The sequence below is a fragment of the Parasteatoda tepidariorum genome, chromosome 2 (assembly GCF_982258835.1).
Source record: "Parasteatoda tepidariorum strain Cologne lab strain chromosome 2, Ptep-v5.0, whole genome shotgun sequence".
Lineage (NCBI taxonomy): Eukaryota > Metazoa > Arthropoda > Arachnida > Araneae > Theridiidae > Parasteatoda > Parasteatoda tepidariorum.
In genome coordinates this window covers 89,092,825-89,110,451 of record NC_141756.1, presented here as the reverse complement: position 1 = coordinate 89,110,451, position 17,627 = coordinate 89,092,825, and positions in this window count along the sequence as shown.

Here is a 17,627-nt window from a genome sequence, read left to right as displayed (position 1 = left end):
AAATGAGATGATAATCTAACTGTCAGCTGCGAGAAAAACTGTTTATTATCTGCTTTCACCTAATATCGTTAAACAACCAGAATTTTATCGCACCAACTAAGCCCATCAAATGAAGCCACTTAGTTCTTTACAGTTGCGTACATATAGCCGAGAGGGCTAATCTGTCAGTCTCATGACTGACAGAACGGGGGCTCGAGTCCCAGCATTGACACCACAATATTCCCCCCATTCACTTCAACGCATGAAGAGTTTCTAGAGTCCTACACTTCCCAATTTGTGTCCTGCACTCTCTAGTGCGCATTACCTTACGAAAATCTTAGCTCCCATGTCTAGCTAAATTTCTTTTTTACGGTATTGAAACCATACCAGTGGTAAATGGTGAAAAAACCGTATAGTTTCGCATTCATGATTTTATAACCATACTAGTTGTAAATGGTTCCAAAACCGTAAGCGTAAAAAGTGTTCTTTACAGTGAACTTTGCGGTTAATCAGATGGACAGACAGTTGCCGGTTATTTTACCATAATTTTTGAAGGAAAATTCTAACAGTGTAATCAGTTGGGGAACCTTCCCTACTTTTCAAAAATGAGGTTTTTGTCTATGAATTAGATTTTTTTCTGCTGGGTAGTGTAGATGATGGTGAGTCCATGGTGGTGAGAAACAAAAAATTGATTACTGTTGTTCTAGATCATTTCTCAAACATAATTTTATCGATAGAGGAACTGGTAAAAAATGTATTTTATATTGAACTCATAAAACTCAAGCCCTACAGAATTATTTATATAAACTATAGAATTATTTATATAGAGTAAATCTTGGATAGAGGACCATAGTTTCTTCAAACAGAAATAAACGAACTGAGAGTAGCGATTACAAGAAACGTTTATGCATACTTTAAATTCTCACACATGAACTCAACATGTTTTGAACAAAAAATAAATCGAATACTGAGAACAAAAAAAGAAAAAAATTATTTTAATTTAAACTAATAAGTGCTCATCTCTCTTTAGCGTCGAAGTGAGGGGCCCATCTAATGTAGTATAAGAAAAGTGAAGTAAAAGTATGCAAAACAACATATTTCATACTATTAATTATGAAAAACTTACAATAAGCTGTAAGAAATGAAGAATGCAATAAATGAAATTTAATGTATAGATTTAATCAATCACTTCCGAAAAAACTTGGCTGCATTTTTGGCATAACTTTTCTATGTTAGTAGATGTTTCATGTAGCATGTAGCTATTGCATGCACCTTATACATCTCAACCAGTCATCGTTTTCAGTTGTGGAATTGTATTCTTCGCCACAGCTAACACACAGATATTCATCAAATTTTGAGTGCGTTGAATCAGATAACACATAGGATTCTATCGAGTAGGTTATAAAGTTTTGTCGGAAGATGTGTTAGGTCTTTAGAATCGGAATGTTATTTGCAAGGTTCGTTTGGTCTTCAAAAATTTAAAAAAAGAGTGGTTTCAATATTGAAATAAAAAAGGTAAGGATTTCTTTTTATTAGCTTAAAATTACGAAACCAAATCAAAACTATAAACAAATCCAAATATTTCGTCACCAGACTTATTTGGAGATATTAAGCTGGGTGGCGGAGACTAATTTATTGAAATATACTTTATTTTCCTACTTTTGCTACAGATTTTTAATTTTTTAAGGACCCTACGACGTCCATATGTATTTATGAAAAGTGACCATCTCTCCTCGATTTTATGTAGCCATCTCTACTGAAGTTGATGAAGAGATCGTTATTGAATTCCTCGATTTATCGTCACTCTAAGATAAAATTCATCTGCTTTTTACCCAAGAATAAAGATCTGACTACATATGTGCTTTAAAGTTCCGACTAGTCGAAAAAATATAACCTACACTTTGAAAAATATCAAAATACTTAATTCACGAAAAATACTTGACTCCTTAATTAAATAAACTTACACACTTATTGTTCTTACGAAAAGCAATATTTTTTCTGGGACATGATAAGCAAGTTATACTGCTTCTGTCGAAATTGCATCTGCTGCAATATATTAAGAAATATAGCAGACATTTAAATTGGCCATCTGTCCTCTATGGCCATCTAACCTAGACTTACCACAAAAAGTGCTCGAGTTTGCTGAGTTCGTTGGATAAAGGTGGCCAATTGCCCTAAAGTTGCGCCCCTGAACATTTGACACCCCTGGATGACAGCATTATTGCTGATGGGCTCTCCTTACAAAACAAAAGCACATCAATTTTATTCAAGGAGTTTTGGTGGTGGCGAGAATTTTATATGCGAATCCTTCTCATCTTTTTTAGATTTAAATTACAACAGCGTTTACCAATAATTATTCTTACTTAACATTCACTAATTACGATGACGTTAAGAACGTTACAGACATTGTAAAAAAAAATACAGCTGCCTGACGTAATATTGAGAAAAAATGTTTTGTTTCATTCCCGATAAGTGAATAATTACCATTATTTGCAATGACATTATTACAAATAGTTATATACAAATACTTTGTATTTGGTTAGTATTCTTTACAGTAATGCCATTTCCATGAAATGAAGACTTTGACAACAGGCAATAAAAAAGTGAAGAGCGAGTTGTAAGCATCCTTTTATCACTCTTCGCATCATTCCTGATTGTTTCGTTTCGTGAAACAATCTAAATGCGTGAAATAAACCGCCTCCAAAAATACAAAATAACTGACCAAAAATCGTCGCTTTTTCCCAATAGACAGCATAATGATAGACATTATTTTGAATGTAATTGTAAAATCAAATGATCAGAAGAGATTCGCACAGATTGGAACGCCTTCGTAAAGCATGCTTTTGCAACTTCTTTTTGTTCGTCCTTAAACTAAACTTGATGAGAATAAAAACCCTATTTCTGATCCCAACGTTCTAAAAAAAGAAGCGTCTTGAAAACGATAATTACGTAAAAAAGAAGAAGAAAATTCGAGGCATAAAAAGAATTGGTAAATGCCATTAGTGGCATTGCGGCCGCTTAGGTAGAATCTTTAAGTGGTTAAACCTACAATCACCAAACAAGAAAATGGCCGACTGCGCATCGTGATTCGCTAAGGCAGGGTGGACTGTAAGAGCCGTTTAAAGTTCGCGAGTTCCCACTTTGTTCCCTTAATTGAATGTCTAATCGGGGATGTGGTCACGTTTCGGGCAATATTTACATGCCTCTTAAATGAGAAGGCTCTGCATTCGGCATTCCGTTTGCTTAATTCTTGTAATTTCTGTTATTGTTGATCCTGTTTAGGCTATTTGCTTCGGTTTGCTAAAACTACCTAATTACATGCCATGCATTTTTATTTTTACATCATTCTATATATATATTGAGTGGATCACTTTAAAAAATTTAATTTTGTAAATTAAGTTTTAATAAAAATCACTGTTCTTCGCATTTTTAAATACTGAATCATATTCTTGAAAACTGAAGGCTGGTACTTAGCACTCAGTCGACGTATTTTATCCTATGTGGTAATGTGATAGCAATGGGTTAAAATTCCGTTGTTGAGCTATCGCACTGTAAAAAATAACTGCAAATTATACAGGAAAAAAAAGAACAGATTTTTCACAGAAAAGAAGTATTTAAGGAAAAATGCTGAGTTTTTAATACTTTTAACCGTTATCCGCAAAATGTAAAAAAAAAAAATCCCGCCTTTTTACGGTTTTTTTCTGTATTATTATTATAGTTCTCTGTATTAATGTTACAAGCTAAATTTTGATCACTTAGAATAACTTTAATTTTAACCTAAGTATTGCAGTGTACTGTCTTCCAACAGAGTTTATGTAAACTAATCATGTTTCTTATTGCTTATACATTATTGTTTATTCTTAATTTTTTTTTTTTTTTTTTTTGCCTTTAAGTAGCGTTTTACTCGATAAAAGTAATATTTACTATAATTTGTTATAAATGATATATCGAAATGAGTTTTTGAATTTTTTTTTTAAGAAAAAAGGAATCTACTAAAAATAATAACGAGGTATAAAGATAAATATTCAAAACTGACAAATTTAAAAAATTTAAGAAATGTTTCTGAAATCATAGTTCTGAATTCAGAAACATTTCTTAAATTTAAGCATATGCTTATACTTACTTACGCAAGCACTGACAATCTCTAAAGGGCTTGCATACTTATTCGGATGTCAGTACGGGACCCTGTTCATTCAAGTGTAAGGTGTAGCGATGAATATTGTCTGTTTAGATATATCAAACACAATCGATTAGATATATCAAACCGTTAGATATATCAAACTGTACAAATTTAATATCAAAATCGAAACAGACGTTGAATATTACAACTAAACTGTAATATTTTGGCATGCAAAGATACTTTATTACAAGAAAACCATTATAGATAAAGTATCTTGGCATGCAAAGATACTTTATTACAAGAAAACCATTATAGATAAAAAAAAATGTGCAATGGGTTATTATCATCGTAATCATAAATAAACTAAAATCGAAAGTTCAAATTTTTAGTTTTTACCATACAATTTTGCTTACCGTACTATAACTTTACTGTTTTCGCATCATTTCACGATTAATTTTCATTTATTTTTTAAATTTTTTTTATAGGGCCGGGATAGCCTGGTCGGTAGGGCGCTGGGCCCATGTCCGAGAGTTCGGGTCCCGCAGTGGACTGATCGTTAAGACACGGTTCCCAGCAGATCACCGAAGTCAAGCATCACTGGCTGCGGTCAGTGTGCGGGTGGGTGACCACTTGTATCAGTCTGCGTAGGGACAGAGGGTGTGCGGTATTGGTCCTCGTTAAACTGCGCTACCGTAAAATGCTCGACTTCGCGCGCAGGTCGTCGGGCTACCGAAGCGGGGGTGCCATCCCCTCCGCAGAGGATCAAAATTGTGATGGCATGTCTTCGGATCATCCTAAGGGATGTTTCCCAGACCGTCGCCAATAGCCCATTGTGCAGCTCTAGTGCGACGTAAATTAACAACAACAACCGAGAGTTCGTGGGTTCGAACCCCGCCGGGCGAAGACTCTCCGTGTAGTAAAGTGACTGTCTGACTGATTAAATCTGTCGAGTGGCAAAAGTTCTCCATGTTCCCATAACAAACAATACCTCTGGGGGTACTGGATTGGAGATCAATCGCTCTCTGATTCAGGTCAAAATTACGATCTGTGGATGAATGAATGGATGTATGAATGGGTTCGTCCTATAAACGGGTGTGATGCATGGTGTGGCAGGAGTCGAATTCTTGGCCATAGATGGCGCCGCTGGAAAACAAGAACAATCGCACCCCCTTTCCCTAAGCAGGCATACGTCAACATAAACATTATTTTTAAAACTTGCTTTTACTTTTCCCCAATTATTTTATGGTTTTGAGCATTGAATAAATAAAAACAGTTAAATTTTACCTTCCATTTGTAAATACTCCAAATTGATTGGAACTTAGTAATCTTTTGATCTTAAAAGGCCTCGATCCGCACCTTCTTGGACTTTAGGTTAAATTTTTATTTTGTGTTTTCTTGATATTTTTTGTACTTAAAACAAACTTTTGATGATCTGCAATAAGACGCCACAAAATCTTTCGATAAAGGTGAAAAAAAAGGGGAGGAGGGGGTCGCTTATTTAGATTAGGAGAAATAGTGCTTCATAATATTTAGAACTTTCATGAATTTTTCTTCAAAATTTTAAATTCAGGAGAATTACGCGATTTGTAGTTTTGAGTAAGTAATTTCAAAGTACACGTTTATTTATTTTAATATATATGTTTTAAAAATGTTTAGTTTTATCGTAAATCGTTTTTTCATAAATTTTAATTAATGCTTCTAATTTAGCCAACTATGTATATAAATTACATTAAATTAAATTGTTTTTTGTTTTTTTGTATATTCCAACAAAAATATCTTCTATATTTGTGTTATTTTAATTTAAAAACGCTTTTTTTATAGTATAGATTTCTTAGTATAGATTTAAGAATAATTAATCTGGCATAACATTAGACCACAGTTGTTGTTTAAAAGCAAATATTTTTAACTTTTAATTGCTTTAAAATTATCATTCCGTATGGTAATGATATTTTTAATTAAAAACAGCCATAATTCTGGTTAATAAAACCAAAATATACTGTAATTAAACCATTCATTCGGTAATTTCTTCCGTTCATATGCTAAGGGTCTACCGGAAATTCTAGTTTTCAAACTTTTATTTCCTATTACCGCACATTTAGTGTAATATACAACACTGAGAAGTAAATTTAATCGAGTAATTGATTTTTATGCAATGCTCTATGGAATCAGTTGGTAAATGTAATACCGAATTTTACCACATTTACCAAATTTTATCACAACTAAGTTTTAGCGTTAATTTTGCGAAGTCATTAAAAATTACCGAGCTTTTTGGTGTTCCCATAGAGCCATAAAAACGGTAAATTTTACCGCAATCTGATAGTTTTGATCATACTTTTTTTAAGAGTTTACAATAATTTTAACTTTTTCTTAAGTCCTATATTTATTAGTTTTTTGCTCTAATAAACAATTCGAGCTTTGAATTACCGAGCTATAAATTATATTTTTGTGGTTTTTGGCCATATTTTTTTTCTCAGCGTGTATTTTAATAAATAAATTTTAAGTCTGTAGGGTAAAATTGCTTTACTGTGCAGCCTTTTTTTACTATATTACTTTCATTATATTATTATATATATTATTATAAATTATTATTTCTTTACTTATTATTTAATAATGAACATTGCCATTAGCGAATGCTTATGATACAGCATACCCAGAAAGAAATAGTAATTTTCTCGTGTGAATCATTAAAGTTCAATAAATTTCTCTTAATTTCGTTTTAAATATCTATCAACTAATCGTTCGGGATCATTAAAATACAATTACTTTTCATTTAATATTTTCTTGATAACAATAGTAGTAGCAATTATAATCCCCAAATTTTGAAACGCCCTTTTAGCTTAAAGCTTACACATCAAACCAGATGGCTTTAAAATTCTGATATAGTATTCGCTCTCTTCTGTGTCATTTAGAATGATTTGAAAGTTAATCAAATAACAATACTATTGTCTCCAAAGCAATCATAAAATTGTTTATACATACGAACTAGTAGTTTTCTTCGTCGAAAAAAACGAACACCTAACTATAATTTTCTTAGCTGCTGAACTACTCTTTGATATCTCTTTATTTCTCCATCAGATTAACATCTTGTAAAGTGGGTGTTTTTGATTGGGTAGGAAAAGTCACGTTATTAAAATTGTAGATCGGAGTATGTTTTTCTTTTAGTGATTAAAATTTATTATACACAAGACTGAAAATATATTTTGGGTCTTAATTTAAAGGTTTTCTGTTTTTGATCAAATTAGTTTTTATCAAGTCATGTTAAGAAGGAATTAACTTTTAAATTAGTCAGTAGCTGTAAAATCTATTAAATCACGACAAATGGAAATTGGTGTAATGTTTGTTTTTAAAATAAGAACGTGAGAAAAAATATTCCCTTCCTTCTTTTTATTTAATAAATATTTTAAAGGTTTCTGATTATTACGCTAAACAAGCAACTTCAAAACAATACCAGTAGCTGTTTACATAAACTTGACATACACGAAAAAAATGAAAATGTAAAAATTTCATGCTGTAAACTAGTAGTTGTTTGTAAATAATTCACATAGATAAGTGAAACGTAAACACGAGAAATTAAATGAAAACACATAAAACATTGAAAATAATCGTTCAGTTGAAAAAAAATCGTTTGGAATTTTATTAAATTAAGGAAATGTTTGAAACGTGATATTTAAAAAAATATAAAATTATTTTTTTTAAAAAAATTATAAATAATTTATCTAATTAAAATGGTTGTTATTAATAAAAAAACTTAACATTTGTTTACTTTCAAACATATATTTTAATATTTAAAGGATAGTCCCATTTGGAAAGTTTAAAAATAAATATTATATTTATGAATAGTTATTTATTCAGATATGGTTTAAGAATAAATATTTAATTAATGATTAAATTTAATTTTAAATTTTTTGAAAAGTATCAAAAAATTAATAAGAAATTTAAAGGAACAATATTTTGAGGTAAATTTTAATAAATCCATGATATAATGCAAAAAAGTGCATGGTGTTGTACCTTTTTTTTCTAATTACTTAGTCAATAAATACATATTAAAATACTTACAATAGTTTAAGAATAAAACGTATTTCCATAAACAATTGAAAAATTGGATATTAATTTAATTTTGCATTTCTTTGGTAAATGTAAATTAGAATGAGTTAAAAATTTCTTTTTCGTTTTTAGAATCAAGAGGTGGGAGTAAAAAATATAATTAGTTGTTGTGGTTTGAATAGAATTAATCTTAAGCACGTGTTTATATCGACTATAATGTGTCAATGACTACTCGAAAAAAAGCTATTTTTTTCACCTTACAAATTTTTTGCATCTAATAATTTGGTGAAGATAAAAAAAAAATTCATTAATTATAGCTAATTTCAAATAATTACTTCAGATGGTTAAATTTGAATAATGTAAAAAGAAATTTTTCCTTTTGATTCAATCATTAGCATTTTTTATTATAAAAAATATACAAACATTTAAAATTATGCAATATTGACAAATATTCTCAGTTTAATGAAATATTCAACCAACATAATAAGCTTTCCATGTTTAACAATTTAATTTAAAGACTATAATTTTATAAGAATATTACGCAGTCTTGGTTGAATATGGAGTATAATGGTATAGTTGATGAATTCAACAATTCAGACTATTAGAAATTTCTCGGAAATACGGTTAAATAACAATTTATTTAATTGTTCTTTAACCAGTCATTGCTTGTAAATAATTCACATAGATAAGTGAAACGAAAACACGAGAAATTAAATGAAAACACATTAAACATTGAAAATAATCAGTAAGGTGAAAAAAAATGGTTTGGAATTTTATTAAATTAAGGAAATGTTTAAAACGCCCTTTTTAAAAAAAATTAAAAACATTCTCGAAAAAAAAACGATCTTAGATATTATTATTATTTGAATGATAGACCCAATTGAAAATGTAAAAATAAACATTATATTAATGAATAGTTATTTATTCAGATATGGCTTTAGAATAAATATTTAATTAATGTTTAAATTTAGCTTTAAATTTTTAAAATGTTTTAAAAGATTTGAAAGGAACAATATTTTGATGTAAATTTGAATAAATGCGTGATACATTGTAAAAAATTCCATGGTGTTGTACCTTATTTTCTGATTAATTAGTTAATAGATACATATTAAAATACTTACAGTAGCTTAAGGATAAAAAATACTCCCATAAACAATTGAAAAATTAGATATTAATTTAATTATGAATTTCTTTGGTAAATGTAAGTTAAAATGAGTTAAAAATGTCCTTTTTTTTCGTTTTTAGAATAAAGGCGTGAAGATAAATTAAATTTTTATAAATTTTGTCTACCTAACAGGTATTGGAAGTTTTGTAAGCTGAAATATTAAAAAGAGGTAATAATTTAATAGTAATGCTCATTAATTTCCCATATTAGTTGCTCATTTTATTGTAGACTTAACTCAAACAATTGCAAAAGAACATTCGCCTAATAGGGAGAAAGAAAGACAGTAACAGTAAGGTTATATTTTTTCCAAATTGTTATTTTAATGTTAAGTAATTAATTGATGGAAAACATATTGTTCTTAAAGTTTCTTTTTTTAGAAGAATTTAAAAATTAGTAATTTATCATTTACTCTACTGCTCTGTAACTTTTCATTCGTAATAGAGAATCCTCAAAACTATCTTAATTACTACCTACCGTAGATAAATATTTGAAACATATTTTTCTGTCTAGCTTATCCATAAAGACATTCAGTCTATACATAGAGACAGACTTTACTACAACATAAAGCACATTCAGAAGAAAAAAACAGATAGTTTAAGCTAATCGGAGTATTTTATTGCAAGAAACTTGTGCAGCATATACAACGACAAATCCTTTACATTAAAATCAAAAACCTGATTACTACCATCATATCAATCTGATATTGTAATATAAAATTTAGTAACAAAGTTTAATTTGTTTTCTGAATAACACTTCGAGTCAGTTCTCCCTGATTTTTATTTTATTTTCTCCATATTGCAATAAAGTTTCATCTGAAAATAAAAATAAAATTTTATCTTTTAAATTCATTACAATATATAATAATCCAAAGATTCAGCAAAGCTATATTAATAAAAGATCTGCCAATTTTCTGATTAACCTGTAAATCAGTTTTAAATTCAGGTTACTTTACATATATTTTTATGTACTTATAGTGTTAACTGCTGTGATGCATACGTGTATAATGTTTGTTTACCAGGTGCTGATACTCTGCTTTTGCTTTGTCACATGATTATTTTATCCGATGATAGTTGTATCCGATGATAATTTTAACTGCTTCTGGTGATTCAAAAGGTTTGATTGCTGTATTTACATCAGACATTTTACTCGAAGAAGATGAGGAGGAATGAAGAATTACAAAAGAGAATTAAAACTTTGTTGCGACATCAATGGAGAGTTAGTTTAAATAATTGTTTTAACACGGCTAGCAACTGTTGTAATTGTAATATTCTAACTCTGGCTGGTTGCTAGGCAACCAAATAATTTTCCTTTCTTCTTGTTATTAATGTTTTTTTGTTTATCGTCTGTGAATGTCGGTGGAAATAAAAGAAAGATCGTTTTAAAATCTACCACACTTAATAAGAATCACTGATCTGAATCGCATGTTTTGAATCTCTTAATTTCAATCAGTGATTTGAATCGTTTAGTTCGAATAGTTATTTGAATTACTTGAATCGATTCACCGATCAAAATTGCTTAGTTCGAATCACTTGATTTGAATCACTGATAAGAATCACTTGATTAGAATCATTAATTACCATAAAGATTATGGCTCTACAATTTCATGACTAACGGCATGATTATAGCAGTGTGGTTATGGGAGTTTGTGTTACACGTAGAAACGAACAATGAAAATCTCCTTCGTTGGGCGCTAAGAGCTCTAATACCTAAGCCTGCGCAGCTTGAAAAGTTCTTCTAGTTGACATACTAAGTTGACGCTGGGGATGCTTAACAAGTTATGATCGTAGGAAAATAATAATATTAGCCCTAAGGCAATAGTTTTTTCTTTCGGACAACAAAAATGAAATAGTACCGAAATGTAAATGAATTTAAGATTTTATAGGATGTATATGTTTAAAGCTTTGTTTTAAAAAATGTGCCACTAGTTAGACAAAATTATTGCTTAATTCGCTTCCAAAATATACAAAATGGAAAAAAAAACAGTTGACATGTTTTAAGTGCTTAAAAACAGGTGGACGTTTTCAAGACTTGCCAGACCTAAATGAGAAGAAGCAAAAGTGATTAACGTTAAGCTTCCAACGAAATATAGAAAACTATAGGCGAGAAACAAGACTAGAAAAACCACAGTAACCGATAGAGAAAAAGATGAAAAACCACAGTGACTGAGAGGGTTAAATTATGGTAAAATGCATTTCCACGTGTTAAGGAAAAAAAATGGTGAGGAACTAATGTGGTTAACAAAGGAATCAGCATTGATATGATACAAAAGAAAAAAAAGATTCAATCTTTTTTCTTTTATGCCCGTTATCAAGAATTAAAAAAATCATCAATTGCTGTGCATTGTTGAAATCTTTGGCATAAACCCAATTACGGTCATGCCAAATACCCTTGTATCTTGTTTCATACGTATGAATGCAGATTCCCTTGTTAACGACGTAAGTTCCTCGTCATTTCTCCATAGCGCGTAGAAATGCATTTTACCTTGATTTGCCCCTTTCAGTCACAGTGGTGCTTCTTGTTCAGTTATTTTCCTCTCTCGGCTACTGTGGTTTTTCTTGCTTTGTTTCTCATTTTTATTTTTTCATTTTTTGTAGGCAACTTGACAGTAATGCCACGTTATTTTGGTGTTGGCTCCAACTCTTAAAATCACGCTAAGCTGGTGATGTTAACTAAGATTCTACCAATAATAACTCGATATGATTCGAAATATTTATAACAATGCAATAATAAACAATAAATAATTAACTTTTCAGTGAAATATAACTAAATATTTTAATTTGTTTAAACCTTTAATGTATGATAAAGGATTCTAATGCTTGCTTTTGTTGAGCACTGCATATCAAAATAAAAGAAAGAAAGCATAGTTTCTTTTACAATAAATACTAATTTACCTTTAATCTGTGTTCTAAACTGACATTGAAAATAAAAATTACTAAAATGTACATAAAAAAACAACATTTGCGTTATTTCATAAGCTGTTGTTTTAACATAGCTATATAAAATGCTGATTTAAGGAAACTGAAATTCTATTTTCATTCAAAACTCATCAATGGCTAAAATTGACTTCTGTAGAACTATTTTACACTTCACAATAATCACTGTTAAAATTTTGATGGCAACGTTGTTTTTCAGATATTTTCAATGTAACTCACTTTAAAATATGTATGTTCGGGAAGTAAATACAAGCGAATTGACTAACAAATTGAACAAGCTGGAAATCATTCCAAAGGCATGTGCTCAATCATGAATTTCGCATTAAAAACATCGTGCATACAAAAACAGAAATATTACATGATAGAAGCAATAGTTTAAAGCTTACACTTAACTTGTAATGTATAAATATTGGATTTAATTTTCACGTTCCTCCGCTTCGATTGATGTGTCATTCGCAAAAACATGCCGGTCGTCCGTTATTAACTCGAACTCGGTTACAGTTATGGTGAAATCACCTCAATCTCACTTCAAGTCAATTTTGATTGAACGGAAATATTCGTGAATCTCTTTGCTGGTATTTGCCTTCACGAGTTTTTCTGTGAAACGTTTATCTATTTTTCTATCAGTGTATTAGGGATCGGGTGAATTCGAATTATATTTTTAAATTACTAATATTATGACTTAATATTAAAACGTTTTTCCTTAGCAGCAATTAAGTGAGGGAAGAAAAAGAAAGAATGAATAGTCTATCGGTATAAAATTTCGTAATTGGGATCATTCGTTTAGCTTTAATTTTGATTGCATTACTGAATTAGCTTTATTTTAATAATTTTTATATGACTAAAAGTCGAAACTTAAAAACACATTGTTTAATTTCAATTTGGATAATAAAGGGATTTCGTTATGATGGAGTTATGGCTTAAAACCTATCCCCCTTCGGAATGATAGGATTCAAGTCTGAGAAATATAGGCAGCCGGTGAGCATTGCTCACCACATTGTCTAGATCAGGGGTTTCCAACTTACATGAGGCCGGGGGCCACAATTAAAAACACAAATCAAATAACGGGCTGCAATTTTATCAAAATTTTATGTATGACTCATTTTTATGTTTGAAGGAACATTAAATACCTCTGTCAGATTTTAACCAAGTTGTTCAAAACAAAAGTATTGAATTACAAATTAAAATATGAAGTAGATTTAAAAAAATATTTAATTGCATATTAAAAAATTCGGGCTACAATAACTTTAATGTGCACCTATGTATTAAACAATTAATGTGCAGAAGATATCTAATTGTTAAGATATAAAACATTAAAAAAAGGTTGGTATTAAAACTTACATAGTAGCACAGAAAATGTCTGGTGCAACCACCAGAGAATAGATATTTAGATTTTAAATTTAAAATTTACAAATGTGTGAGTAAATATTTTCGTCCAAAATGAGTGGTTTCAAAAAGTTAAATCGGAGAATTTCTTCGAGAAAATTTCTGATACACACATGCTAAATTATATTCACAAAATACAAAAAAAAGAGAGAAAAAAATGAAATAAAAAAGAGCAACATACACGATTATTTTTGCATTTAAATAAATATTTTCTTGGATGTAGAACCTGAGAAGTAAATTTTTTTGGTAAGTTAAATTTCACAGAAACGAGGAAACTAGGTTTTTATTAACGAGAAAAGTATTTTAAACCCATACAGATTTTTTACCAAAATTGTCCACGAAAAAATGACAACTAATATATTTTAGTTCGCGGGCCACAAAAAGAGCTTTGCGGGACGGATGCGGCCCCCGGATCGCCAGTTGGAAACCACTGGTCTAGATCATGTCGTTGGTCTAAAAAATGTGGAACCTTAACCTTGATGACATTTACAACTTTCAAACGAGTAGTTATAGAAAGACTTAATTTTTACGATGTAATTTCGATTTTTGTAAGTTAAACAATCAATTAAACTCGGTTTGCTCTTTCCTTCCTATTTCTTCCGGAACATCCTCAGGGATGATTCCCAAACCATCCCCACTACCCCATTGTGCAGCTCTAATGCGAAGTAAATAAAAGTACCATACAGTACCATCTTATTTCCTTGTAAAAATGCTACATTATAGATATAAAGAAACTGCAAAAAAAATTATGCTACTAAAGATTTAAATCTTTATTATAACATTCTTCTTTATAACATTCTTCTTTATAACATTCTTTTTATTTCATTTGCTTCAATTTTAATTTTAGAAACATATTTTGTGTACGAAATTAGTCTAAAAATGATTTTAATTAAGTGATTAGAAGATTTTGTTATGTATCTTTAACAATTATATTATCACATTTAGCTTTAACTTAAATCTACTTAAAAAATATATTCGTCGAGATAAAGCAAGTATTTTTTATTTTTATTATATTTTCATATGAACATATATATTTAGTCAAAACAAGCAATTATATATTTTCCGAAAATATGTATAACAATATTATATACATCTAATTATAAAATAAATACATGATTTTAATAAAATTATTATTATTATTATTTACATAAAAAGGTATGTAATTGAAAAAAACGCAACACAACCTTATTAATTTTAATGCTATAAACTTGGTAGAAAATCGATGGAATCTTTTTTTATGGCAAAAGTAATTTTAAAATCATAATTTGTGGTGAGAGGAATAAATGATCAAGTTATGTAAAATTGCTTTTTTTTACACGGAAATTAAATGGAATCTTTTCACCAAATATTCTTTTTTGACATCCCTAGCACAATCATTTTAATATTACTGGAGAAGCACTCTGATGTTTAACGTCCCTTTTGCCTCCTAAAACGAAAGTAATACTTTAAAAAGCTACCAAGACCTCGGTGCCTTCTTTACCAGATTTTCGCCGTTGAAGTTGAAAAGATTGCCCTCGTCTCTGATCGCGTCCTCTTAAACAATTTATTCAGTGATGAAGCTTAGTGTTCCTGAGCACAATGAAGTAAGTCATGGAATGTTCTGAAGTCAGATTTTTTAAATAGGTAGACTTGTAAAAAATATCCTCTTTTTGCTTGAAAAAAAAAAGCATTTTTATTACTATTATTTTTTTGTTCTTGTGTTCAAAGAGTATAAAAGTTTCATACTTTGGGTTTTAGACATTCATCCTGCGCTTAAATAGCTAATTAATAAATAGATTTATATGCACAATTAGAAATGAGAATAGATGTAAATAATTAGAAAGATACACAGATCCAGATAGACGATAGATAGATAAAAAAATGCTTGATGAAGAGTTTATTTTTTAATTTAAAATTTATTTATTTTTTAATTCTGAGACTTAACTGATCTATATTTCCAGATTCCTTACTCTAAAGGAGAAAAACTAGCGAACAAGTGTCAAAAGTAGAGAGAAGTGGATTCGAATTCAAAGGAAGGCACTGGCCCACCCTGGGCTGTCTAGCCAGATATGATTATGATATTTCCAGATAAGGTCAGATGGAGGAAGCTCATGGAGATAGCCTTAGCGTTTGACTGTCTGTAGTGCTGAAGAAAAGGAAGTTATGCTCTGGCAAGATATTGAGTTTATATTGTTGTGAGGTCCTCTTATGAGATACATTGCATTCAAAGAGTATAAAAATGTTATGGTTTAAATGCTAAATAGATTAAGTTTTCAAGAATCATCAAGATTATGTTTGTTAATGTTTTTAGAAATGTTTGAAATACTGAATTGAAACATACCTGTATGCATTAATTAGATCTTTAAACTCACTTTTTTATAATCAAAAATCTAATATTTTGAATAAATGTTAGATATTTTGCTGATGTTTAATTTTGTTTGTTTTGATGTATTTGAATTCTTTCGTGATGGGACTGTTAAATATTTTGATTGTACTTCGATAAATTTGAAATTTTAAGTGATAAAATTGCTAAATATATTGATCGTTTAATGTTTAAATCGATTTTAATTTAAAAATCTAGAATCTTTGTATACATAGATTATTTTGGGCTTCAATGGATTTGAATATTTTCTTTTTTAAATAATAAAAGATAGAAATCAATATTTTAACATATTGATTTTTTAAATCACGAATAGATCTGAGTTGTTAAATGCCAAAATTGCTCAATTTATTGATTATTCAATAAATGTTTTATTGTATTTGAATAGTTTAGTGAACTATTGTTTAATTATATTGCTTGTTTATAATATATTGCTTGTTTAGTGCTCTTAAATGTTTAGACTGCTCAATAAATCGCACTTATTAAATATTGTGTTGGGTGTTTCATTTCTTTTGAACCAAAATTCTGTAAAAATATTAATTTTAAACAGAAAAATAAGTATAAATTTTTTTAGTATAATAGGATATCTAAGTGAACATTGATGTCTCAGTGGTTAAGGCCCTAAACTGTCAATGTGAAGAACTGGGGTCGATCCCCAGTGGCTGCTTGAAGCTCACCCAGCCACACCACATCAGGACGCCACTGAGTTTAATTAACATAGTGATATTAATATCAATTTTATTTTTAAAAGTCAACTCAAAATAACTAATTTTTGTTCATCATATTTAACCACATAAATTTAGTTGTTTTTTCATTAGGATATAATTATAAGATATATATTAGGATATATTTCATTAGGTGTCCTTCATTTATGAATTTGTTGTAATTATGTTTTCCTTTATTCTAACAATATTTTTGAACTTGAATGCCATATGCTGAATGCTGCTTTGTGAAATTTATTGCAATTTTATTTAAAATTCATTTTAATTTCAAAATTTTATTTTAATAATCTTAATTTTATTTTAATAATCTTAAATCCAATTTTACCAATGGACACAGCTCTAAAAAATAAATGAATCGTGAGGAAAAATCTCTTAAAACATGTATACTTTGTATAGTATGTTACAAAATATTTAGTATTTTGCTTGAATTTTAAAATGTTAGTCAGACATCCATAAAATTGGCTTTATTTATTTCGCTTGAGTAACTCACATATTAAATACATTGTAATTCTCGAGTTAATAATGGAGTTTTGAAGCATGATTCTTAACAAATAACACATCAAATAAATAAATCATTGCTGGCATTTTTTTATGAGACGCTTTGACACATATTTTCAAACGCTTAAAATATTAAGTATACTTTTTACATTTTTTTTACTTTTTGCCATTTTAAGTTAATCATATTTTTCTTTTATGTTTCACTAAAATAATCTTTAAGCATATTATCTACTTTATTTAGCTCATATGAATAACCAACATAATAAATACATACCAACACACATATCTTGATTTAATAAAGTTTTGAAATATGAATCTTAAAACATTGTATGGAAAGTCACATAAAAAACACATTGATGTATATTTTTCTTATGAAACCTTTGGCATGTATTTTCCAATACGTAACATATTAAATATACTT